This window comes from Mycteria americana, chromosome Z (assembly GCF_035582795.1).
Source record: "Mycteria americana isolate JAX WOST 10 ecotype Jacksonville Zoo and Gardens chromosome Z, USCA_MyAme_1.0, whole genome shotgun sequence".
NCBI lineage: Eukaryota > Metazoa > Chordata > Aves > Ciconiiformes > Ciconiidae > Mycteria > Mycteria americana.
This window is the reverse complement of record NC_134396.1, coordinates 28580585-28605884: the sequence shown is the minus strand read 5'-3', so window position 1 is coordinate 28605884 and position 25300 is coordinate 28580585. Positions and strand designations below refer to the sequence as shown.

General features: G+C 41.1%; 1 long non-coding RNA gene across 1 annotated transcript in view; it reads right to left on the bottom strand.

The window, feature by feature from the left end:
• LOC142421772 (uncharacterized) overlaps positions 1 to 20952 on the bottom strand; it is a 28621-nt gene extending 7669 nt beyond the window's left edge. Inside the window, exon 1 of the long non-coding RNA XR_012778975.1 lies at positions 20877 to 20952. This is a non-coding gene — a long non-coding RNA (uncharacterized LOC142421772). The remainder of the gene's footprint in view (positions 1 to 20876) is intronic.
• Between the last annotated feature and the right edge of the window lie 4348 nt (positions 20953 to 25300).

Genomic DNA, 25300 nt, shown 5'->3' with positions numbered 1-25300 from the left:
GACATTTATTGAATTGCAGTGTCTTCTGCACTATAAATAGTAACGGTACCAACTAGCAATGGGTCATTGAAGACTTCTTTTTTTTCTCAGTAGACTTTTTCCATAGACATCTCTTTGTGAACTTTTGCTTCCTTCATCAATTTTCTGTTTTTCCTGCCTTTTAACTCACATTCACCAATGCTGTTTTCTATTTTTTCTAATTATTTTTATATTTTTGGAAAAAAAAGTTTATTTTCACCTCTATGCCTAACTTTTAAGAAAAAAAAAAACATTTCTCAAAACCCTAAACCATAATAGCCCTTTAGACTGTGAGTTTGTTGGGCAGCTAGTGAAATGTTTTATGACAAATAACAAGATTTTTTTCCTAGATGATCTCACTTAAAATTGTTTTCAAGTATGTGAAACTGACCCCTTAACATCCTTTTGTACCTGTGTTGCTGGTTCAGACTGTATTCCGTTTTCACATAACAAATGTAATCAAGTTGAGACAATTCATGTCTAAAAAACTACTGATTTTAAGTTCTGAGATCACCTTCTCTTTTTCAAGGTGAAGTCTAGCATAAAGCTCCTTGGACTTGGATGTAAGACATATTAAGTTAGAAAATCGATACGTACAATTTTTGGAAATTCCAAAACCAGGCTATGGGACATTGGTAGCATGTGTCACCTGGACCGAAAGTCCCACAGAAGTTATCCTTCTGTTGAAAACTACGGATTACTCTACTAAGTGCATTTCCAGCTTGCTAGGGCAGTGCTCAGAGTAGCTGGTGTTTAGGCAGTGGCCTGGTAGCTGCAGAACATGGTAAGAGCAGTGGAGAAAACAGCAGCTTTAAAAATTAAGGAAAACTAACAAAATATAATCAAATGTAATTTAGAAAAGGAATGAGATTTTATTAAAAACTTCACAAAGGAATGTTTTTTAACAGGACAATAAATACTGAAATATTCTTGGAAGTTCTACCTAGCAGCATTATTCACCTGAAAAAACCTGTTCATCTATTCTAAGATGCAAATATACGTACCACTCTTCAGCCACTCAGAAAACAATCAAAAAATGTTCCAAGCTTACATGTGCAAGGCTCTTTTAAAACAGCTCCTTTGAAAACATAAAAGTTGTTGTCAAATTGTTAGTTGGAGTACAAACATATGAAAGGTATGTATGATTTTTTAAAATAAAAGTAAATGAGGAAAACCAAGGTACAGGGAGGTTAAATTACTTCCTCACAGTGCCATGCAAAGTTGACAACACACCAGGACTGGTTCCCTGAGGGATGAGTAGCAAGTCCAGGTTGCAATTGACACTGCAGGTTGAGTTTGTAAATTTTTCGGTCCATATTTATGTGCCATAGAAAACCAAACACCATTTTTCACATCAGAAAAGTGTCACCTAATTTAACATTACTTAGTACCTTCTTCTTAGCAAGGTGCTTAGTTTGTAGCGTATTTGGTGCCCACTCTAAACTGGGTGGATGAAGAGAGAACATGTCCTCACATCACTCATAACAAATCCGCACCTGTGACTGATCGCAGTGGTTCTGGATTTCCCCAGTGGCTGATAGTGGCTGATACACCTGAAAGAACAGCTCTGCAGCAGTGAGCAGCTTAATTTGTAAAAATCCTTTTCAAGGAATTAAGCCCATCACAACAAGGATTACGAATTCACACAGGTCTCCCCACTACTTGAACTCAGCAGTCATGCTTCTATCCGCTGATGTGCTGTCAACGGTGAACTGACAGATGCAAGACTTCAGGCAGGCGTGCCATACCCATACAACCTGCAAAATGAAGCCCTGCTGCATGAAAATCATTGCATTAATCTACAGGCAGGCAAGGTCACCACTTTACCAAAACTTCTTTTGTGTTTCATAAGGGGAAATGACAAAGGGAAAGCTTCGTTAGTGACACAGCAGTCCCAGCCAGACAGACCGAAGTCCAAGGGAGATTAAATCCCTCCTGCATACATTGTAGGCAATCCATCAGCAGAGGTGCACTATCATCAGGAGGGGCCTGCACTCACCAGATGCTTTGACACCTCATTACTTCTGCACCTCATTGCTTCTGCCACAAAAACCAGCCGTCATCACCGTAAGACAGCCCTGGTGTGCTAGCATTGTTGCCAAGCTGGGTTTTGGGCTAGTCTCCCTCCCAAAGTGATTTTTTCATTTAGCACAAGGCACCCTGTGCCCATGGGTCTTGACAAGAGAGTACATGTGACTCACATAATGAAGGCATGACCCTAGTGGAGAGTATGGGATGACCACATGGCCAGCAGCCCCGCCAAGCCTTTGTTCAGCACCGAGCTCTGCAGGATGCTGTGGAGCCAGGAGGCTGCAGGGGCCAGCACCTGCTACCAGATCAAGAGTGGAGATGCTGGGGACCCGTAACTTCAGAAACTTCACGTGATGCCCCAGCACCAGGCATGTGCTTAGAGCTGCTGAGCTTGCTTGAAGATCCGGTCTTTGCTGAGGTCTCCATAAACTTCCTCGGTTTAGATCAAGGGAGACGCTTCTCTGAGGTTACTGGCTTAGCCTAGTCAGTATTTTAAAATATGTATTATAATGAATTTTCCATCAAAGCTGTCACTTGCTATCTGCCCTAAGAAGATAAATATAGGAAGAGCATTACTATAGGAAAACCCTAACTGATTTCCCATCTCAAGGTAGGCGCTATCTATGCTATAATACTGAAATCCTGCATCATCCCTCATGAGACAGGAATGCTTAACAAAACAAACAGCAATTTCTCATTTGCCAGGAGCACTTCGATGTTACACTCAAAAACTTGTTACGGGGCAAAAAGGGCAGCACACCTTATAAGGGAAGCCTAGAATTTCTTGTTAGTGTAATTAAAACCCTACAGTGTAACTAAGCAACAACAAGTAGTTCTAACAAGTAATCCAGCTAGAACAATGCCAACACTCATCGTCCAAATGATCTCAGTAACGCAAAATAAATCTCCTTAATAATATGGTTTAAAAATCATTATACAAAACTTCCTACTATCTTCCCCTTTCTTTGGGTCTATACTGACCCTCCCACAGCCCCTGCGTGTCCTCAGGTCATCAGCAGCACCCGTGCGACACACTTCTACACTTCGTTCTGTCTTTATTGGTCTGGAGCTCATGCTACATCCCAATTTACTCTGTATGGTGCATTTTACACTTGGTAGACAGATACCTGTTGCTTGTTGCTCCTGTGGCTAGTTCTGCTCAGGTTGCAGGTCCGTGCCTCTTTAGCTGACAGTGGTAAGTTGGTTATAGCCCTGGGGTCTCCAGTGCCAGCCTGTTCCCTCTCTCGTTGTCACCCCACACCTGTACACCTCTATGCTGTGTCCCCATTCCCAAGGCCTCTGCTGACATACCAGGCCTGCATAGCATGACATAATAATGACATCGTTATGGTAGGGTCATAAATTTTGCATTCTGCGCAGAGTAACTATACTATAAAATATAAAATTATGGCTAAAGTATAAAATACTTCTATACTATAAAGTATAAATTTATGGCTATTCTGTGATTGCACAAAAGTAAGCAAAAGTAAAACAAATTAGGCAACAGTCACCCGATCATTGGAAGAATTGTTGTTACAGCTAAATTAACTAAAACAAAGCTCCAAGCAGGCCAAGAACACCCCATGCAAAGCCTGGCAAGCTTGCCTCAGTCCTGAGACCTCGCAAAGTTACTGCAAAGTCTACAGACTTTACTGGGCTATACATAACTACTGAGAGTTTTTTGTCAAGAAAGGAAAAAAATTACCCAGAGGAAGAGGCATCATTCCAACAAAATGTTCCATGTTAGTGTAATGGGAAAAGTAAACACATGAGTGTGTTATCAGGAAAATAAAAGCTGAACTGACACTGACCTCGCTGGTTGCCATTCATGCTCTCCATGATGTGAGCAAGCTTATTTGCAACAGACAACCGCCCCTTCCACCCCAAGATACACATTCACACCCCATGCTTCAGATTTTACTGCTATATTTCCTGTGGCATATTAATGAACAAAAGCAGAATTGCCTATAAACACATTTCTGAAACTGTTTACAGTGCAAGGGCATTCAGGTTCTACTCTACTAACACATTATGAAATAGATACTTCTGAATGTGCTGCATATCAACCTGGAAGTGATGAAAATACTCAACAGCTTTATAAAAGCCTCTTTTTGCTTAGAGGAGAGAGTGTCCACGTACAGTAGCCCTTGTTATCCCCAAAATGTTATTTTGTTCTGCTCCATGCTTTGTAATGACACTTGTCTCTTTCAGGCTCGAACAGACCATGTCGTTTGGCTTTAGCAGAATGCAATGCCACACATCACCATGTGTACAGCTTCACAGGTCACTGGTAGATATCTATTTGCACTCCTATAACTTACAAATGCATACACTGTTATTTTTCTTTCCGTTTTTCAGAAAGTTCCATATCGTATTCTGTACAAATGGGAGCGCACTCATGTATACATAACCAAACATACATATCTTGGATGGAGTTCTTTGTAAAGTGGATTTTAGTCCAGAGTAAATTTTTGTAATCAGGTTTAAAAGCCTCCAGAATTGGAGATTATAATGGAAATAGTGCAACAGAGCATCTGATAGCAGTACCGCAAGATCTCTTCTGTAGAGCAAGAGTAACATTTAGAGAGTGAAACTACAATGTTACAGTAATAATCCACAACCCTCATTTGTACTTTTAACACCAGATTTGCAGTGAAAAATGGAAACAGTAAACAGCAGCTCAAAATTTCTACTAGCAGTATTAATATCAATGACTCTTGTAAAACCAATAGCATAAATCTTGCTCTTAGCACCGTAGCACATGTTTAATTAATCAGGCCTGCCATCCTCATTTGCCCTTCACTGGGTTTCACTGATGATTACCCAGTGGAAAATTCAGCCTCTTAATGCAAACAATATCCTTTTTAACACTTTCTTTCCAGCGGCTGGCTTTTGAGGGTGGCAGAGGCATTGTCAGCGAAGGAGGCTGGACTCCATGCTTGGCTCCAGCCCCCCTTCTGCAATTTAACCCTTCATATGGGTTACAAACCGACTTGGAAGGGGTTGCTTTCTTTCCTCATCCAGAACGGCTTTTCCTTCAAGACCTCTTTTCTTTTCCTCTCAGCTTCAGTGATAGGATTACAGCCAAATATTTATGCATCCTGTGAATGTGAGGCAAGAGATGTATTAAGTGCTAAGTTATTCTAATTTATTCTGCTAAAGGAACCATGTGAGATAGCATAAAGCCCTCCCTGATTTTGAATTTTAGGCCAGTCACAAGTTTTACTTGTAAAGGACATCGGAATTTTATTTTCTTGTTGGGAGCGCTACCCAGGAATGAGAGAGAAAAATCGTCTAAGAAATGAAACCTTGTAAATAAAATATAATTCGCAGACAGGAGCAGAATTTTCCTCTGGGTCATTATTAGTGAAACCCAGTGAGGGGATAATAAGGACATGAGACCTGATTAATTAAACATTTGCACTATTGTGCGTAATTATAGTTTTCTGAATCATCCCGTGGACATCTGTTTATGCAGGACCACGGGATCCGCCACACCGAGCTTCACCAGGACCTCAGGCAGAGCCCAGCATGGGGCACCCAGCCGCCGGGGCCCTGCGGCTCCTTCCCCAGACCAAACAGCTCTTCTGCCTTCCCCGGGCAGCACATCACAGCCTGCCAGTCTGGGCACGTGTTCACGGCACCTTCTTCCCAGCGGAAGTCTCCAAACTGGCCTGGTTTAGTGCTCTGAGCCGATTCACTCATACCCATCAGTATGTGAATTTGCTGCGACACCTGTAAGTTTTCACATTTGGTTACCCGAGTGCACTGTGGCATTCTCCTAGCCTGTGGAATGCATTCCCATTTATCTTACACTTCAGTCTATGTTCAAGCCATATACAGCTCACAGGAATTAATATGCCGGGGCTTTTAATTGAAACATTTTTGAAAGGTCTATGCCATGACATATTTGCAGCTTTTAGTTGCTAATTAACTTATCTCAGGTTTTGCAACATTCTGACAAAAAAGCCTTGAGCTCCTCAAGTGTAGTAAAAACCTTGGTGCCAGCGTTATCAGCTAGATGCTGTGGAGTTACTAATAGAGACAGCATCAGCCTGCCCAAAATTTACTGTAGTAGAAACATTAAATTGTCATCGCTCACATACAGTTCTACGATAACCCCAAGTCGCAGCACATTTCCACTCCGAGCAGCGACTGTGACAATGGCATTTTGGGGACCTACCTCTCAAAGAGGGCCGGGATTGACAGTGCTCCAAACAGCCCTGTCACGGCAAAATGATTTCTCTTTCTGGGGAGGCTGGGAATAGCTCTGCTGCCTCTTGGAGATGTTACATCCACCTCCCCTGGGATGGGAAAGGGTAACTATTGCGGAAGGCCATTTTCAAGCATTTCTGGAGAAATAAAGGTATTCGTGAGAGAAAGCTCAATATTTCGGTTCATTCTTTGGCTTCCACTTCCTGATGCGATCTGGGGTGTCTGAAAACATCCTATGTTACTAGAAGTGTGGCTCCTAGCCAGAGCACCCCTAAGGGAGAAGAAGAAACTGTGGAAGCAACACGGAGGAAGAAAATCCAGTTCCACATATTTATGCTCTTTTTTTTCTTTTTTCTGATTAGTGACTTCCCAGTCTCTCACCCCTTCTTTCAACTGATAATTATCTTTGAGTGTTTTTACAGCACTCGTAGCTCTCCTTCCCCTGCCCAAGAACAGATATTAAATCAGACTATTTCTGAAAAACCCAGACAAAGTAGAAAGCATGAATAGTCCAGCTAAACAGGCTACTTCTTACATGGTAGTTGAAAGGCACAAGAGGCTTTACAGCAACAGAGACCTAGATGTACATGACCAGAAGGGAAAAAGAGAAAAAAAGTTGTACAGTTGAAAACTTCTGCTGTGTTTTCTGTTGTAAGAGGAACGGGTGTAAAAACCCTGTTAGCAAAATCCTGCCAGGCACTGTGGGTGTCAGCATCTTGTGTTGTGTTGTGTATGCAAACAGATAGTTGGGTTGTGTTCAGTGCTACAGAAATCCAACTGTCACAGGTCAAAAAGACATGCTGAGCTGGCTCAACACAATTTTGCTTTTTCCTTGCAGTAAAATACTGTCTGCCACAGCACCATCTCATTCTTGCATTAAACGATAACATTCGTATCAGGCTAGTGCCTGGTTTCCCTTTGGTATGTCTTCTTCAGCCTGCACTCCACGTGGCCAGTCCTAGCATCCTGCCACAAAACCAACAACCTCTGAACGCCCTTCAGGTCTACCCACTAGTGTGACTGGTTCCTGTGTGGGCATAACAGATAGGAAGAAGCACTTTCCAAACCTTAGAAGATGGGAACATGCTGGACTGAGGGCCTGGCACCGAAAGGCAAAAGTAGATCTGGATCCTTGAGTCACATCTTCAGACAGACAATCACCAGATGTATGGCATCTTTTCAAGGCAACACAGTGCCCATGAGCAACCCCTGCATGTCTTCTTCTTTCTCTACTCTTCCTCCAGACAAGATGATTCAGTCCTAGGGGTCTCTTCCTCTGAACTTCACGATGCCCAGTAAAGAAATAAATCTGTTGGGAACACTGATTTTTTTTTTTTTTTTTAAAAACAACAACCCCTGTCTGGTTTTAGTAATTTGCTAGATTTCATCCTAATTACTCCTAATTATTTCTTGCATTAGCCTGATGAACTGTAGGTATGTATCTTCAGCAACAGTAAGATTTGAATACAATATGCCTGAATATCTCCAGTGGGACAAGCTGCAGCATGTTTCCAGTACAAGGGGGGAGCTTGACAGATACTAGCAGCACAGGCCACTTCTTAACATGACAGAATAAGGAAACCAAACAAAAAGAACTGGTGCCAATTTTGTAAGTGGATTTAAAGGGCAAGTAAATGCACTTTTGTCGCTTTCAAAAATATTTATTCAGTCATTTTCAGGCAGTTTATCATAAAAGTCAGACTATACATGTGTTTTCCACCCATACTTGTTGATGCTCTTCACAACAAGCTAACTAACTGAGCTGATTCACTAGGAAAGACATAACAGGAATGATCCTAGTTCCCTCTTTATACAACTACATTAAAAAAAAAGAATGGAGAATTAAGATGTTTTACAAATTATAACAAGGCTATGCCAAGAACCTGGTTCTCTGAACCACTGAAGAAAAAGGGACTGTTTTCATGTACAGCTTGCCAGGCTAGGTTTTGCCTTCCATTTAGCTGCCTGGTTGAAATACAAGGCCAGCTACAATTCAATTTTGATTGAAACTGACTAGGAAGAAAATACTGAATTTTCTTAGACCTCAATTTTCTTAGGTCTCAACCACAGATTACTACTGAATTTGTTGCATTTTTTTAAATGAGTGGAAAGCACATGAAATAACAACACAAAAACCCTAGTGCAATTTGGAGTTTTGAAAGGGGGCTGAGAACCTGCATCCCATAAGTCTATGTTAAAATTTACTCTTGACCAGTATTTGGGGCCAGTCACTTAATCACTCTGACCCTCAGCTTACTTCTGCAAATGACAGATTTTAATATTCCACTGGCTCTAATGCACTAGTAGGCTCTCTAGATTAAAAGCAGCAGGTAATGCATGTTTGTTATGATAGCAAAAACACAGTAAACCTGTTCAATTGTCTCTTGAGGTAGGGTTACTAATTTGCTAATTGATGCCTTTGTAAATACATGCCTGAGCGCCGTCAGTATGAGGCTCCCCTGCCTGATACATCTTGACATAATACGGAGCAGTGCTAAGTATTGAAAACAGTGTGATAATCAACTTCCTCACTTTTTCAAGGAGCTTGGGCAAGAGAAACAGAGAGAAATCTCCATAGTGATGCTACCACTGCAACTTTGCTACTGAGATCATTGGCTTTGCCAGAAACCGCACTGAATCTTATGTGAAAACAAACAGCAGGGAATCCTGAGTGGCTTATAGACAACCGAGGGAGTAACCAGGGCAGCACTTTTTTCTTGTTTAAACCTTGCACTATGCAGTGCTGCAATTGACTGGGTGACGCAGCAGCAGAAATCAATTGAAAACTCTAATAAGGGCATCAGATACGACTGAAGGGAAGCAGGTGAAAAAGATTGTAGATGACATAGCAGTGCTGTCTGAATATGTGACGGGAATGCAAGAAACAACTAGCAGTCACAAAGGCGTCAGTCCATTTTGGCCTTACCAATACTAGAGCAATATGACCTTGTATGGGAGAGCCAGTACTTCAGAGAAGATGACCGGCTGGCCAAAATGCTCGTCAATGCTTCTAGTGGCCACGGCAGAAACACTCAGTGGTCAGGGTGGCAGCTCTCTGGGCGAGGCGAGTTGGTGCACCGACAAAGGCAGCGGCGGGAGGCTGCAGCCCTGCTGCCCTCTCTAGACCTGTGCTGTGGAGATGGCCAGGCTGCAGCTCAGTTTCTGACATTCTGGAACACCTAATTTTTGTTTAAATTAAAAAACAACTACCCAGACTAGCTAGTACACAAAGCTGAGTCAACATTACTTATGCAGGTTGAGTTTCAACCTGCATAAGTCCTACTTAAGGACTCTGCTAAACTGTAGAAATCCACCCGTGCTTTCAGCTGGCAGCAAGGAGTGGCACACTTTCTCCTACTGTATTTCTTTGCTATCTGTGCTACAGGTCTTTCCTGGTCATGCAACACTCCATGGCAGGATAGCCTTTAATGTCAGTAAAACATATTTATAGAAAAGACATAGAAAGGAAAATGGGGAAAAATATATATATAACCTGCATACAAGCTGGGGACACCAAGTTGTCATGAGGCAGACAGTTTGTCCTCTTCACTGAAGTTTTCTAACCCAGGTTTCATTCTTCTAATTTTTAAATTTTATTTTAGCTATTGAAATATGGAGAACAAAATCTGAGAGAACAACAGATAAGGGAAATGGGACCCATATAAGATAAGGAGGCAGAATATTTGGCTCTGTTTATCTCACAGTAGGGAGTGGTTTAGCTTAGACAAGTCCTTTAAAACTTCTTTGGGCCATAGTTGCAGCAGTCTTAACATGAGTTAAAGGCACTTTGTAAAAGGCATTCAAAGTCTCAGAGAAAAGAAAAAAAGTGCTGAGTATTGTTACTGATTCTCCTAACAAAAAGATCTACACCCAAGGCAGGAGAAACACTGAGAGGCACATGTTGCCTGAGTAACATTCCTTAAAGCACTGGGCATCCTAGCAGGCAAGTAATCCATCCTGGGTGTAATACAGGTCTTGGTGAATAAAAGGCCAAAATTCAAGGGTCAGGATTTCACACAGGAGGTATCCCACCTTAGTCTCTGTATGGTTTATTAGTCCTGCTTCCAAAGCACCACCCTTACTGTCCTTTCTCAACAAGACCCTGATGTCTCGATGTTTGTGAGTTTAATCCAAATATTTTATAACTGGTCACATCTGGTTATCAACACCTGATTAAATTGACACACTTGCCTTTTCTGTGTTGTCTGTCCTCATGGAAGACATATTAGGTATTTCTGACAAACTTGTGCACTTTAGGACCTATTTTACCAATCCACCCACTATGTGTTGCCTATTAAATCAGCAGGAAAACTCAGAATGAAAATCGTGCAGCAGAAAACATCGTGTCTTGCAGTTCCCCTGAGCTGCAAGAAAAGACCCTTCTGAAGGTGATTTCTGGTTTACATGGCATAGACCTTTGAAGTACATTCAATCTGGAATCAATTCAGGAATTTACAGATATGGGTTATCAGCCCTTGTTTATTCACAATGATGAGAAGAGTTTAATTAATACCACGCATATTAGTCAATTCTTTGCTTTTAAACCTTACCTTTTGCCCATCAGCCAATCAATATGTATTTTAATCTTCTCCCCTTTTCAGATGTGGTTTTAACATCTCACAGAACAGACGAGCAGACTTCACAATCATTAATTGCTATTACTAGCCCTTTCATTTTCTGAATGTCAGCAGTTTCTATAAATTCCACTTTCATCCATGTGTTATATTATCCGTTCTTACTTACCACTTGTTTCTGAAGTATTCTTTTTAAAAATTGCAGAGAGGTTCTATTAACCAGTAATGCAAAATAATTTTTTATACAATTTCCTACTATTCTCAGAATTTCTCGTTTGATGTGGAAAAACAGGTAAGAATAAACTTCAGCTGTAGATATACTTCCATATCTGTCTGCAAACTTAAAATATGGGTGAGGAAAATACAGCAATTTTGCCTGCTACAAATACAGTTAAGCCATTTATGTTGGAATATAGTCTCACTTTTTAACCCAAGGAGTTCTAGGTGACGATGAAGTCCATCAAAATGAAAGTGTTTGAAGGTCTGGCAGTTCATAGCCTACCACCAAGCAGCTGTATTTCTGCTGATCTTTTGTCACATGTAGCACATATTAGCAGTTAATATGACTTTATATTTGTCCCACTCTCTGTTAATCACAAAATCAATAGTTACAGGTAGATGTTGAAGAACAGCCCTCACTGACCTCTCATTTCCATTTTATTTGTGCAATTGAACTCAGACATAAAAGGGAAGTGGACAAGAGGTGGGAGCAGGGTCAAGGGACCCAGGAGAAGTATAGTGTTGCTGTCCATTGGTGCAGGGATGGGGTTAGGAAAGCCAAGGCCCACCTGGAGTTGAATCTGGCAAGAGATGTGAAGGAGACCAGGGAAGTATTCTACACGTGCATGAACAGCAAAAGGAAAATGTGAGCCCACTGCTGAATGGAGCTGGGAAACTGGTGGCAACTGACACAGAGAAGGACGATGCCTCCATGCCTTCTTTGCCTCAGTCTTTACCAGCAAAAACTGCTTTCAGGAATCCCAGGCCCCTGAGACCAGAGGGAAGGAGCAAGAAGACTGACTTACCCTCAGTGAAGAAGGACCAGGTTAGGGAGCACATAAACAAAGTATTTGTACATAAGCTCAGAAGTGCTGAGGGAGCTGCTGATGTCACTATGACGCCACTCTCAACTGTCTTTGAATGGTCATGGCACCTAGAAGAGGTTCCTGAAGACTGGAACAGAGCAAATATCACTCCAATCTTCAAGAATGGCAAAAAGGAAGATTTGGAGAACTACAGGCCTTTCAGCACCACCTCAATCCCTAGGAAGGTGACAAACAACTGCTCCCGGAAACTGTTTCCAGACACATGAATGACAAGAAGGTGATTGGGAATAGTCAGTGTGGATTTACGAAGGGAAGATCATGCTTGACCTCATTGCATTCTACAACGTGGTGACTAGCTTGGTGGATGAAGGAAAAACAGTGGATGGTGTTTACCTTGACTTTAGCAAAGTCTTTGACACTGTCTCCGTAACATTATCATAGCCAAGCTGACAAAGTACAGGTTAGATAAGTGGACAGTGAAGCGGATTAAAAAGTGGCTGAACAATCAGGCCCAGTGCTGTTCAACATCTTCATTAATGGCCAGGAGGATGGGATGGAGTGCACCCTCAGCAGGTTCACAGATGATACAAAACTGGGAAGTGTGGCTGATACACCAGGGCATTCTACTGCCATTCAGAGGGACTTCAACAAGCTAGAGAACTGCGCAGAGAGGAAACTCCCGAAGTTCAACAAGGACAAATGGAAAGTCCTGTAACTGGGGAGGAGTAACCCCAGGCAGCAGTACATGCTGGCCACCCAGCTGGAAAGCAGCTTTGCAGAAAAGGATTTGGGGGTTCTGATGGGCAACAAGCTCATCATGAGGCAGCAATGCATTCTCACAGCATAAAAGGCCAACAGTATCCTGGGTTGCTTTAGGCAGAGAGTGGTCAGCAGGTCGAGGAAGGTGATCCTTCTACTCTGCTCAGCACTGGTGAGGCCACATCTGGCGTACTGTGTCCAGTTCTGGGCTACCCAGTACAAAAGAGACATGGATATACTGGAACAACTCCTGTGCAGGGCAACAAAGATGGTCAAGCTACTGGAGCACGTTTCATATGAGAAGAGGCTGAAAGAGCTGGGCCTGTTCAGCCTGGAGAAAAGCAGGCTCATGGGAATCTTATCTATGTGTATAAAACCCAACAGGAGGGAATGAAGATGAGGGAGCCAGACTCTTCTCTGTGGTGCCCAGTGACAAGACAAAAGGCAATGGGCACAAACTGAAACACAGGAGCTTCCCTCTGAACATCAGGAAACACTTTTTTAATGAGAGGGTGACTGAGCACTGGCACAGGTTGCCCAGGGAGGTTGTGGAGTCTCCATCCTTGGAGATACTCAAAACCCAACTGAACACAGTCCTGGAAAACCTGCTGTAGCTGACCCTGCTCTGAGCAGGGGGGGGTCAGACTAGATGACCTTCAGAGGTCCCTTCCAACCTCAACCAGTGTGTGATTCTGTGATTTCTAAGCCAGTGGCTTGCTTGCAGTTATTTGCTACAACAATTTATGAATTTGAGGACTTTGTTCTGTGACCCATGAGAATGATCACATCATTTGTGTGGTGGCAACATGGAATAGATGAAGTAATCATCATAAAACAGGAACAACTCCTTAACAAACGGAACACTCTTGGGTACTGTAAACTAAAGACAGAGAGAATGAATGATGGAATTTCAGGATATGCTCATCCTCTCATTTGCTGTGGACATAAACCTCAGGTTTCACAATGATGAAGTTCCCCCTTCAACCTTTTATTAGACTGATAGCTGTATGCCTGTGTATTGGTGTATCTCATCATTATAGAATCATAGAATCATTTAGATTGGAAAAGACCTTTAAGATCATCAAGTCCAACCATTAACCTAACACTGTCAAGTCCACCACTAAACCACATCCCTAAGCACTACATCTACGCATCTTTTAAATACCTCCAGGGATGGCGACTCAACCACTTCCCTGGGCAGCCTCTTCCAATGCTTGACAACCCTTTCAGTAAGAAGTTTTTCCTAATATCCAGTCTAAACCTCCCCTGGCGCAACTTGAGGCCATTTCATCTTGTCCTATGGCTTGTTACTTGGAAGAAGAGACTGACACCCACCTCACTACAACCTCCTTTCAGGTAGTTGTAGAGAGCGATAAGGTCTCCCCTCAGCCTCCTTTTCTCCAGGCTAAACAACCCCAGCTCCCTCAGCTGCTCCTCATCAGACTTGTGCTCCAGACCCTTCACCAGCTTCGTTGCCCTTCTCTGGACACGCTCCAGCACCTCAATGTCTCTCCTGTAGTGAGGGGCCCAAAACTGAACACAGTATTCGAGGCGCGGCCTCACCAGTGCCGAGTACAGGGGCACGATCACTTCCGTAGTCCTGCTGGCCACACTATTCCCGATACAAGCCAGGATATTATTGGCCTTCTTGGCCACCTGGGCACACTGCTGGCTCATGTTCAGCTGGCTGTCAACCAACACACCCAGGTCCTTCTCTGCTGGGCAGCTTTCCAGCCACTCTTCCCCAAGCCTGTAGCGTTGCATGGGGTTGTTGTGACCCACGTGCAGGACCCGGCACTTGGCCTTGTTGAACCTTGTACAACTGACCTCAGCCCATAGATCCAGCCTGTCCCAATCCCTCTGCAGAGCCTTCCTACCCTCAAGCACATCAACACTCCCACCCAACTCGGTGTCATCCGCAAACTGACTGAGGGTGCACTTGATCCCCTCAGCCAGATCATTGATAAAGATATTAAACGGAACTGGCCCCGATACTGAGCCCCGGGGAACACCGCTTGTGACCGGCCGCCAACTGGATTTAACCTTTATTGTGTCTTACACACAAGTTTTGTTTTTAATTTATGTGCCAAGTGAATGGATTGATTTTAATGACCATTTTTCTGTCACCTTGGCAGTCCTCTCAGTTCCCATCTTGAAACTTTTTAGTTAACATGTATATGGCATAATTTACTTGATTATTTTAAGAAAAGCAGCTGAGTTTGTCTAATAATGGTAAAATAATGCTGCCCTTGGGGACAGGACCCCTCTTTTTAGACAAACCCCTCACAATATGAGTAACTGCAGCAAAGAAAATGTGTTAAAATATCACTTAGAGTTTACTTACGTTGGTAGTCAGAACAAGAAAACTGCGGTATCAGGTTTACAACCCAGTTGCGTGACCCTGTATTTCTGACAGAATGTTTAAACTCTGCTCTAATATAGGGGCAATTCTAGAAACACTCAAAGCTGCACTACCTGGATCTACTGTCTTCCTTCCTTCATTCTCACAGAGGACTCCTTCATTCTGGAAAAGGCAGAATTTTGATTGTGAAAATAAATATACATATACATACACAATAAGAGGAACAAAGCAGACATACAGGAAACTAAGAATTGGAAATTGGAAAAAAAAAAAAGCTTGTGGAAGCCATGCAGAAGTTTCTATCACACTTTTGTCAGCACTACAGCCCAGATTCCAGTCTAAAGTCAGCCCAAGTAGCTCTCCATATTTCATCTTTATGTCCCTAAGATTTATATCCTTGTGAGATCCTCAGACTTGTCTATAAAATTATAGTCTCTAAACTGGATGTGAATTAGACAACTGGTTTAATGAAAAAGATGACTAGCAGCTGCTCAAAGAAATAAGTTTGTATTTGACTAGCTCACATGGTGAACTGTAACTACTCTATGAACTTTGTAAGAGGTTCTTGTAGACTCAGACAGAGGTAGAAACCATTTCAGTTATTAAAAGAAACCAAGTCTTTTTGTGCAGCACCAAAAAAAGAGGAAACTCCTCCCTTTCAAATTATAAATCTTTATAGTGCAATTCTTTATGGCTAGGAAAAGGACTTCAGACACTTTTCAAATAACCCCAACCGTTTAATCTGTACCCTTCAGGAAGTCAAGCTGTGTGTGTACGTGAGACAGAAACATTTTTGCTGAAATAGGAAGAATCATACAGTTCTGCTCAGCGCACTGTAAAACTAGCTGCTTCTGATAGGGGAAGGAACCTACTTTTCCTTTGCAGAGACTGGCATTATACGGCTTGTGAATCTTCATCCTTTTGTAGTCTGGCAGAACCTGTGACCACAGGGGACCACTGTAAGCAAATTTCTCCCAAAAAGAAAATGGACAGTAGATCCATCAACAAAGGTATTTAATTTTATTTATGTAGAAAACTAGCAGCTTCTAAGTTTAGTTTACAGGAAAACAAGTCTGTGCCATTCATAAAAGGTCCTATTTATCACTTCCTTTTAAATTTAGTATTACTCCAGAGTCAGTTCAGTCAGGGTGTTCTCTGTTAGGTTTTAAGCAATTTGTTTGAAATTCTAGCAAATCCAGTATCCCAGTAGTAACATTTATTGATTTCCCTACCTTTCCCTGTGCAGTGATCAGCCGATCATATAGGTACAAAAGTGCAACACCAACAACAAGTATTCCACAAATACTTAATGAAGACTTTTGATGTAGTTACAGTCGCAAAGGTAAGTGTTTCACACTGGAGGAATTTGCATTTTCTGTAAATTAAGATACCTTCACAGACTGCAGGACATTAATACAGTAGAGATGACAATGAGCGGACTTTGCAGATAGATAACATTTTTCACTTGAGAATGAAAACATTTTTTAAATGTACTGGAGAAAAATGGGTAGAAATTCTTACAAGAATTTACAATCAGGCTCCTGGACAAAAGGATTCCATCTTAAAGGGTAAGCTGGGGATTTTTTTGTTTGTTTCTTTGGTTTTTTTGTTTAAGTAGCAGTTGACCTGAAAGATAAAGGGGGTTTTGCTCTTTTTCTTATAGGGAGCCACAGCCAGCATTTGGTGTCCAAATCCTAGTTTATTGTTGAAGTCACACAAACCCCTTCTTTAGAAATAAACAGAGCCTTTTGCCACTGAACAAGGCTACAAGTTACCTGATGTCCTCTGAAGCTATCCAGAGATTCCCTGGTCGTCTTTTCTTTCTGGTCCTTCACAATTAAAGTTGTTTCTAGCTTTATATTCTCCCCTTTTATATATTATTTTCCTAAATTAGGATGTCCATAGGAAAATATTAGCACAGTTTTTCTAATTGGTCAGTTTTACATGCCTTTCTTCTTGGAGCTTTTTGACCAAATGCTTTGCTTTGCAGTTAGCCTAAGATTGCGGTATTTGGCTCATCCCTTTAAAAAGGGGTTTATTTACAATGCCAAACAATAAATTCTTCTCAGTTTACTCGTAATCATCAAGTTTCCTCTTCTCTCTTGCTACTAATTTAACACACTCTGCCTTAACAGAGGCTCAGGACTTCACCAAGCAACAGTTGGTTCTACCTGATCGTGTGAAGTGCTTCTGGGTAAAACAAGGAGTTCAGCACAATGTGCACAATATGTGGAACAGCACGGACACCACAGAGTGCTAAAGAATACATTAAATAAAATAAAGCATTAACATGTTCAAAAAGACAACACCCAACTCAAATGTTCATATACAAGCACATTGCATGGACAATTAGACTTTGAGCTACTTTGAGCAGGTTCCTGCAAGTCGCCTCATGGCTTCACCCCTCTGTATTGCTCAGTGTTCTCTGCAGCACAGTTGTGAGTTTCTAGATGCTGGAAGGATTTATTTTTTGCCCTTGAGCCAGTGGCAGACATGAGAATTGAGTTCCCACAGGTCAGAGCTCTATAGGCCCTGCCCGCTGAACTATACTGCTCTCCATAGTATACAAGAGACTCAGTGTAGATCTTGGAAGAAGACATAGATCTGCAGACTTCACCAGTAATTCCTACTGTGAAGTAGTTAATCTGGTTCCAAACACTTCCATGATATCTTAGACACTAGGAGGAAGCTAAATATATTTACTTAAACCCATAAAGGCAGGTACTTAAACGGGTTGCTGCTTCTAAGAAGCTCTGACTATTATGACTTCTCACAGAAACTCTGTGATGTACCACTCATGTAAGATTCAAACACTTAGTTACTCCCTCAGGAGCCCAAGTGTGATGTCCCAATGTCACCTAATAAGATAGTGTAAGAACGAGGAAGTTCACACAATGCATCAAAAATTTCGCATAAACTAGGTCCATTTGCAGTTGCAGGCTTCAACCAGGCTGGCTGACATCAACTTGAAAAATTACACTAGCTTGCAAAAAAATAAAAAAAAAGTTGTAACTCATGAGCATTTGCAAACTCATTTCCAAGACACAGAATTCTAATGACTTCCAGAAAGCATCCTGCAGTCATGAGAAAAATCCTGGAAAGCACAGAGCCCAAAAGCATAACAAAGCCCTATGGGACTAGACAAACAGCACGCAGACTACTTCAGCCAAAATAAGGAAGTATATAACAGCTGTCCATATGAGGGCAGTTATTTTGGAATAGTTACTCTACCGTGCAAAAGCACTATATGAATTATACCCCATCCATTGTGCACACAAGCTCTTGTAAGTTCACCAGTGTTTATTGCTTCCCATATTCCTCTTCAAAAGCTTTTGTTTGTTTGAGTCCACAATTTACGGTATTTTCTATATCTCACCTGCCAAGCCAGCATCTATTTCCTCTTGAGGGTTTTAGACTGGCATGGGGACTTAACTGAGAAGTATTCAGAGAAAGAATGTGAAGTTATTTTTTCCAAACTTAGACAAAGACAAGATGAAAAGCTATTGGTGTGTCCTAAGACAAGCTTACAAAAGCTATCAGAAGGTGCTTCTATAACAAATCTGCCTTCTGGAGTTGACTTTGTACTTTTCAAGGTACATTTACTAACTTGTGTGACACACCCGACAAAAAAATCTTGAGATTAATTTATTTATCTAAAGACCCAACAATTCTGTCTTATCAGTCCTCTCAAGAGGCAGTCTGAAAACATATACGAGAAAAAAAAACTAGTTCACATTTCCTGTCAGTGTATAATGAATGTTGCCACCATTTAGACAGTATAGGATTCCTACTCCAGCAGAGTACGACTGCTCTGTCTTGCACACTATTTTTCTATAGCAGCACGATATGTCAGTGTATACTTTGCTGAAAAGAACTTTCTGTCAACAATCAGTGTTTCATTGGCATTAATGTGCAGTAAAAGACAACGAAGCATGACTCAATTAAACCACCAAATACTGCATTTAAATAACATTAACCCCTGACATTTTAAAAGAACTGTGCAGGATTTTAGCTGCATGACTCTCGTTAAGGTCAGTGCTTTAATATACACAGCTTCCCACCCCAAATGTCTGGCATAAACTTGTATCAGTAAGCCAACTGAGAATGAAGCCTGAAACCAGGATTTATCTTCTACTGCAAACATATTGCAACTAAGATTTCTCCCATGCTATTGTTTATGGGAACAAATTTTATTAACCTTCACATGGCATAGAGGTAGGAGAGGATTTCATATTTAATTCCTAATTCCCTTGCCTTTTTTGATAACTACCTTCTGAACTGAAGATTTGGAAATTATTTTTTAAAGTTTTTTATTCAGTAAAAACCTCAAATGCCATCCAAATGTCACAGGATGGAGTATATCTTTGGGTCTCTCCCCATGTGCGCCAGCAGAATCCCACACATTAGAAAGACTTTATGTATGAAGTCATGATGGGCTGGCAAATCAACACAGCATACACTGAAAGGTACTGGAACTCTTGCCTGATTCATACAAAAGTTGCCACCATTTAGAATAGCACTGCTATGCACATGTCCCGGATTCTTACACCTAACAGCATTTTCCCTGTGAAGCATTAAAAGGTGTATGCTGTACTTAACAGACTGCTGTTCACAAGTACACAGCCTGTGATGCTTGTTGCCAGGACTTTTGGGACCACACCACTAAACCATTCAAGCATCTACGAGTCAACAGTTAGTGGGGCTGCTATATGGGTTAGCTGTGTATCATGCAAAAAGGAAGGTAAATATGTTTATGTATTAAATATAATTAGCATTGTTGTTTTCATTTTGAACAATCTCCCTGTTACCATTATACAGCAGGAGATTAAAAAATTTGTTTACCATGAAAAAAAAGATACTTACACAATAATGCTCACAATACTTGGGCTTAAAGTAAATCCAATGTTCTTCACTTTCTAATTAATGACTTTCACTGAATTAGTCAAAACAAAATCCAACAACTTCTGAAGCTTTAATCAGGCACAGTAGAGCCATCTACTGATTAGAAGGCAGTCTAATATCAGTAATGATGATTAGTACTACTAGGTTATAAAGAGATAGGAAATATGGTAAAGTAGAAGTGGTAAACAAAGAACTGAAGAAAAATTATTCAGTGGATCTCCCTGCCTCCTGCTGAGCATTCCTTGGAAACAACTTAGTTTTCAGACACTTCCTCATATTTTTCTTTGCCCTTGTTCAATTTTATTCATAAGTCACTGGACATCAGAAACGGCAGACAAAGATTCAGTTCCATGTGCATTGCTGAATGACTGGTTCATAAACTAACAACCTTTTTTTTTTTTAACATTAGCATCTAACTACAATACATAAAATTATATAAACCACACAAAATCCCTACATGATGCTCCCCATGACAGTGATCAGATCCATGTTAGCATGACAAAGAGCATGTCACCTTCCATTGATACTGAAGGATGATTTGCAGAAACCTAATGGAAAGCCAAGTCTACATCTGTAAAACTGAAGTCACAGTAGAGGTAGAGAACCTATCAGAGAATGTAACTATACCAGTTTTAATCCCAAAACACTGTACATAAAGGGGTTAAATAATTTAGTTTTAATATATGTAAAGATCACTGTATATTCTTAAATACCTTCCAAATAAATACTGAGGTACATTTTTGGGCCATGCAGAGAGCATGACGTGAAATGATTGTCCAAAAAGGATCAGATTATGAAGACCAAAGTGATGCCAAATTAGGCAAAATCTAGTAATTTCATACTTGGCAAGAGGAAAGTTGAAAAGATAGGAAAGAATGTCCTAAAAGATTCATTTTGTGAGTTTGGATTTCAAGGCCAATCAACAAAAGGATGGAGAGAGAAATGCTGAGTAAGCTTGGTGTTCCTCACCAGCAATGGAAGAAAGGTGCTCTTCACATAAAGATTTCTTCCAAACTGTGGTACTGCTAAGGGCTTCTTAGGTTTTATTCACTAGAGAATAATCAAACAACAACAAAAAACATCAGGAGAAAAACACTTTTTTGTATTTCAAAAGAGAATTTAAATAATTTTTAGGAGCTAAGTTACCACTAAGGACCAGCTAAGGACCACTGAACATGCAGATTTATATAAAATGTAAAGCCTTGGAAAACCTTTCAAGTATAGGATGACAGCAGTATGATCAGATGCTGTTATAAGTGACCAAATGATCAAACTTTATGATCAAATTCCATGGCTTTAGCAGTGATTGGGAATTTTGAGAGCCCTTTACATAGCAAAATGGTCCTCTGTTGAGTAAGGAAATATGGATTAGATACATGGACAGTAAGTCAGTTTCAAAACTGTCTGAACTGGTGGACTCCAAGGGTTGCGATCAGTGCCATAAAGTCCATCTGGAGGCCAGTCACTAGTGGTGTACCCCAGGGGTCAATAGTGGGGCCAATACTGTTTAATAACTTCATTAATGACCTGGCCAATGGGACCCAGTGCACGCTCCACAAGTTTGCTGATGATAGAGGGCAGGGAGAAGTGGTTGACAGACCATAAGGGTTTGCTGTCATCCAGAGGGACTTTGACAGGCTGGAGAAATGGGCTGACAGGAACTTTGTGAACTTCAAAAAAAGAGAAGCCCTCTACCTGGGGTGGAATAACCTCATGCACCAGGACAGGCTGGGGGCCTAAGACCGATTCGGGACCAATTGGCTGGGCAGCAGCGTGGCAGAAAAGTACCTGGAGGTCCTCATAGGCTTCATGTTGATGACAAGGCAGCAACGTGCCCTTGTGGCAAAGCGGGCCAAACTAGATTCTTTGGGCTGCATCAGGAAGACAGCTGCCAGCAGGCCAAGAGAGGTGACCCCTGCTCTCTATTCAGCACTGGTGACGCCGTGTCTGGAGTAATGGCACCAGTCCTGAGCTCCCTAGTACAAGACAGACATGGACATACTGGAGTGAGTGCAGTGAAGGGCCACAAACGTGACTGATAAAATGACTGGAGCATCACAAAGAGAAGCTGAGAGTGCTGTGATTTTTTTAGCCTGTAGAAGAAAAGGCTCAGGGAGATCTTATCAACGTGTATAAATACCTGCAAAGTAAAGAAGACAGAGCCACGCTATTCTCTGTGATGCCTCTAGTGACAGGACAAGAGGCAATGAGCACAAACTGAAACACATGAAATTCCATTTAAACAAAAGAAAAAAACCACCTTTACTTTGAGAGTGACTGAGCACTGGAACAGGTTGTCAAGAGGGACTCCATCCTTGCAGATATTCAAACCCAACTGGGCATGATGCTCAGCAACCTGTTGCAGCTGACTGTGTTCTGAGCAGGGGAACTGGACTACATGATCTCCAGACGTGCCTTCCAACTTCAGCTGCCCTGGATTAACTTGGTAAAGGCATCCAAGGTCTCTTCCAGCAATGGAGGAGACTCCTATAACTGTATATCAAACTTTACTGGCAGTAAAGCTTGTGCTGAATTTGCAAATGTGTGGGAGACAGGGAGAGCCAAAAAGCCCTTCTGTACTACTGGTGTAATAGTAATTGCTTACAGTATGTGCAGTGATAATACATTCAGACCAACAACCAAACTCTTTGCTGAGAGGTATACACACGTGTGCACACAGGCACACACACAATTTGTACTAACAGCTGTAAAACTTCCTATTGCAGGGAAGAAATCACATATTTCACAGTGTCTTTTCAGAGATGAGTTGCCTGGGGGGAAAATAAATTAATATGAATTTTGAGACTGATCAGAAGGCAGATCTGTCACCAATTATTTGTTGTGCCACATTCCAAAAAAAGTGGAGAATATTCTAGCCCCACCAAACAACGGCTTTCTTCTAAGGAAACTGTTTGGTTGTTCTCATGGAGCAGTGCTGATGATGGACCTGAGGTTATCAAAGTGGAAGCAGTCCTCTTGAAATTCCAGGCCCAAACCATGAAAAACTCTGAAAGTAAGGATCAAGGTCTCAAGCTCTGCAATTTTTGAAGCTAGCCAGAGAGAGCAGATGGTATAAAACAGTCAGGTTGCTCTTTTGGCAGCTACTGTTACTGAACTGTGTTGCCACATTCTACACAAGCATGATTTTAATTGTGTCCCCAAAAAGGGAAAGAAATGCTTTGGTGGGATCATTTGTAAACTACTAACAGGGGATCTTGCCAGCTGGATTTCTTCTATTCATTTGGAATTTATCACAAACTTCAATCTGTCAGATGTCTGGAAAAGCAACACAGGAGTATTTGACTAATGATGATCCAGTTTACTACTCAATAACTTCTTCACAATATGAGAAAGAGAAGCTTTCCTTTACAAATTGGACATCTGACATCCAAACAAAAGATATTTCGAAGTCTCTTCAAAGTGGATGGGTTTAAAGAAAATAGTCTGTAACTTGCAGCTGGTCAATATTTAAACAGAGTAAATGAGGTAGACATCCTCCTTTCAGTGAAAACATACAAGCTGGTTCTTGTGAGAAATGATAGCTCACTAGATTATTCCTATTAACTACACTCAGTTTGCCATTGCTATGGCCCCTGTGAAATCAAGTGAACCTATGCTTGGAGCAGTAACTGGAGTAACTGGAGGAGATCAGTCCTAGTCTTGATAAGATACTGATTTCAGAAAGAAATCCTTCTTCTGTCTCTACATGCACAATACCGCATGTACTGGCAATGATGAGAAAGGGACAAATATGCTGCAAATTTTCTTCAGTAGTTTGAGGTCATGTAGAGCAAAGAATAGCCACTTCCTTTCTCAAACTATAGAGTACCATGAGAATATATTTTAAAAAGTAAAGCACATACATGCTTCTATACATAGTAGAGAGAAAAATGCTCAGTAAAATATATTCTTTCATTTTTCATACAAATATATCAGATCTTTGACATTATATTTGGGAGAGCAGAATACAGTACTTGCGGTGCTTTTACCAGGAACAGTCAGTGTCAGGAAAGAGGGGAGCCAAGACTTTTGGAGGGAAACAAAACTTTCTTCAGTATTCAAGAATAAATACATCATCATAAAGAAAAGGAGTGTTCTTCTTCTATCAACCAACTCTTACATGTGAGAGTTCTGCAGGATTTATTATTTGTTTTTGCATGGCTCTGTATTAGTATACATACACACATGCACATCACGGCTGTGAGCAATGGACTTGCACAACAGGGGAATACCTGAAATCTTGAAGCTATCTTTGATTGAAGTTCTTTTGTTGTAAATTTGAGATTTATTTTAGCTTTTCTGGTACCTGAAAACAATGGTATTTGGAAGACTTTGGTCATTGTAAATGGTGTATTATCTATGCAAATATTGTTTTCCATCCAAAATGGAATTTCAGTAGTAGTCAGGAGGCTTTAAAATCAAATCCTACATTTGACATATTAGAAGAAATTACAAATTCCATAATGCATAATATTATTTTTCTAATGTATCACTGGCCCATAATGAGAAACAATCTATTATATAGATTTTGCATTCAATCTTTTTGTCAAAAACTACATAGCACATCAAAAGTTAATAGCACTGGGGAGTTCAGTGATTAATATGAAAACAAATGGTATATTACAAATTTTCTTTTGTTCTTCATTCACAATGATGAAGCTGCTAGGATTTAACCTTTAAGGGTTAAAGAGTTTAATCAATGTCAATGTCTGATCTTCTGAAGGCGATAAAGAACAGTCTGTCTAGCGATACCCAACAGAACATCACTTTGTCAAGCCACAAAGCGCCCAAAAGCTTGTCAAGTAAGTTACCAGAAACCTCTTTGTGGTTAGAACTCAGCTCCTTCCTGCTTGACCTATTATTTGATATTTGACCACTTGGTTGCAAGACACTTGCTCTTTCCAGCTGAAATGTCACTGGGGCATCTTGTCAGCTCCCCGACATCTCGGCCTGACATACAATTTTACTTTTGTGTGCTACAAGGCAGAAAATGCAGGGCAATGGCCTTGCTTTAAATTCTGTCAGCATCAAAGATGGGCGTCACTCTTGGGTCCTACCAACAACAACAAAAAAGGAGTCTATTTGAAGGTCAAAACAGCCATTACTTTAAAGTCTTTCAGCTTAAACTAAATATATTACCTGCAACACTGGTTTGGGAACTGTCCTTATAAAGTACATAAACATATCATCAGAAATCCTCCCTGCACAATTGTTCTTCTTTCTTATGAAATGCAGACTTGATAAAAGGATGAGTTTTCAGCGCCTGCAGGGACCAGATTCAGCAGTTAACTTAACTTGTTCAAATAGGCAAGTGGTATCATGTAGCTTTACAAGGAGCAACCTGACCTTCTCACATTGACCAGCAGTGACATTATTGTGCAGGAAGAAAAGCA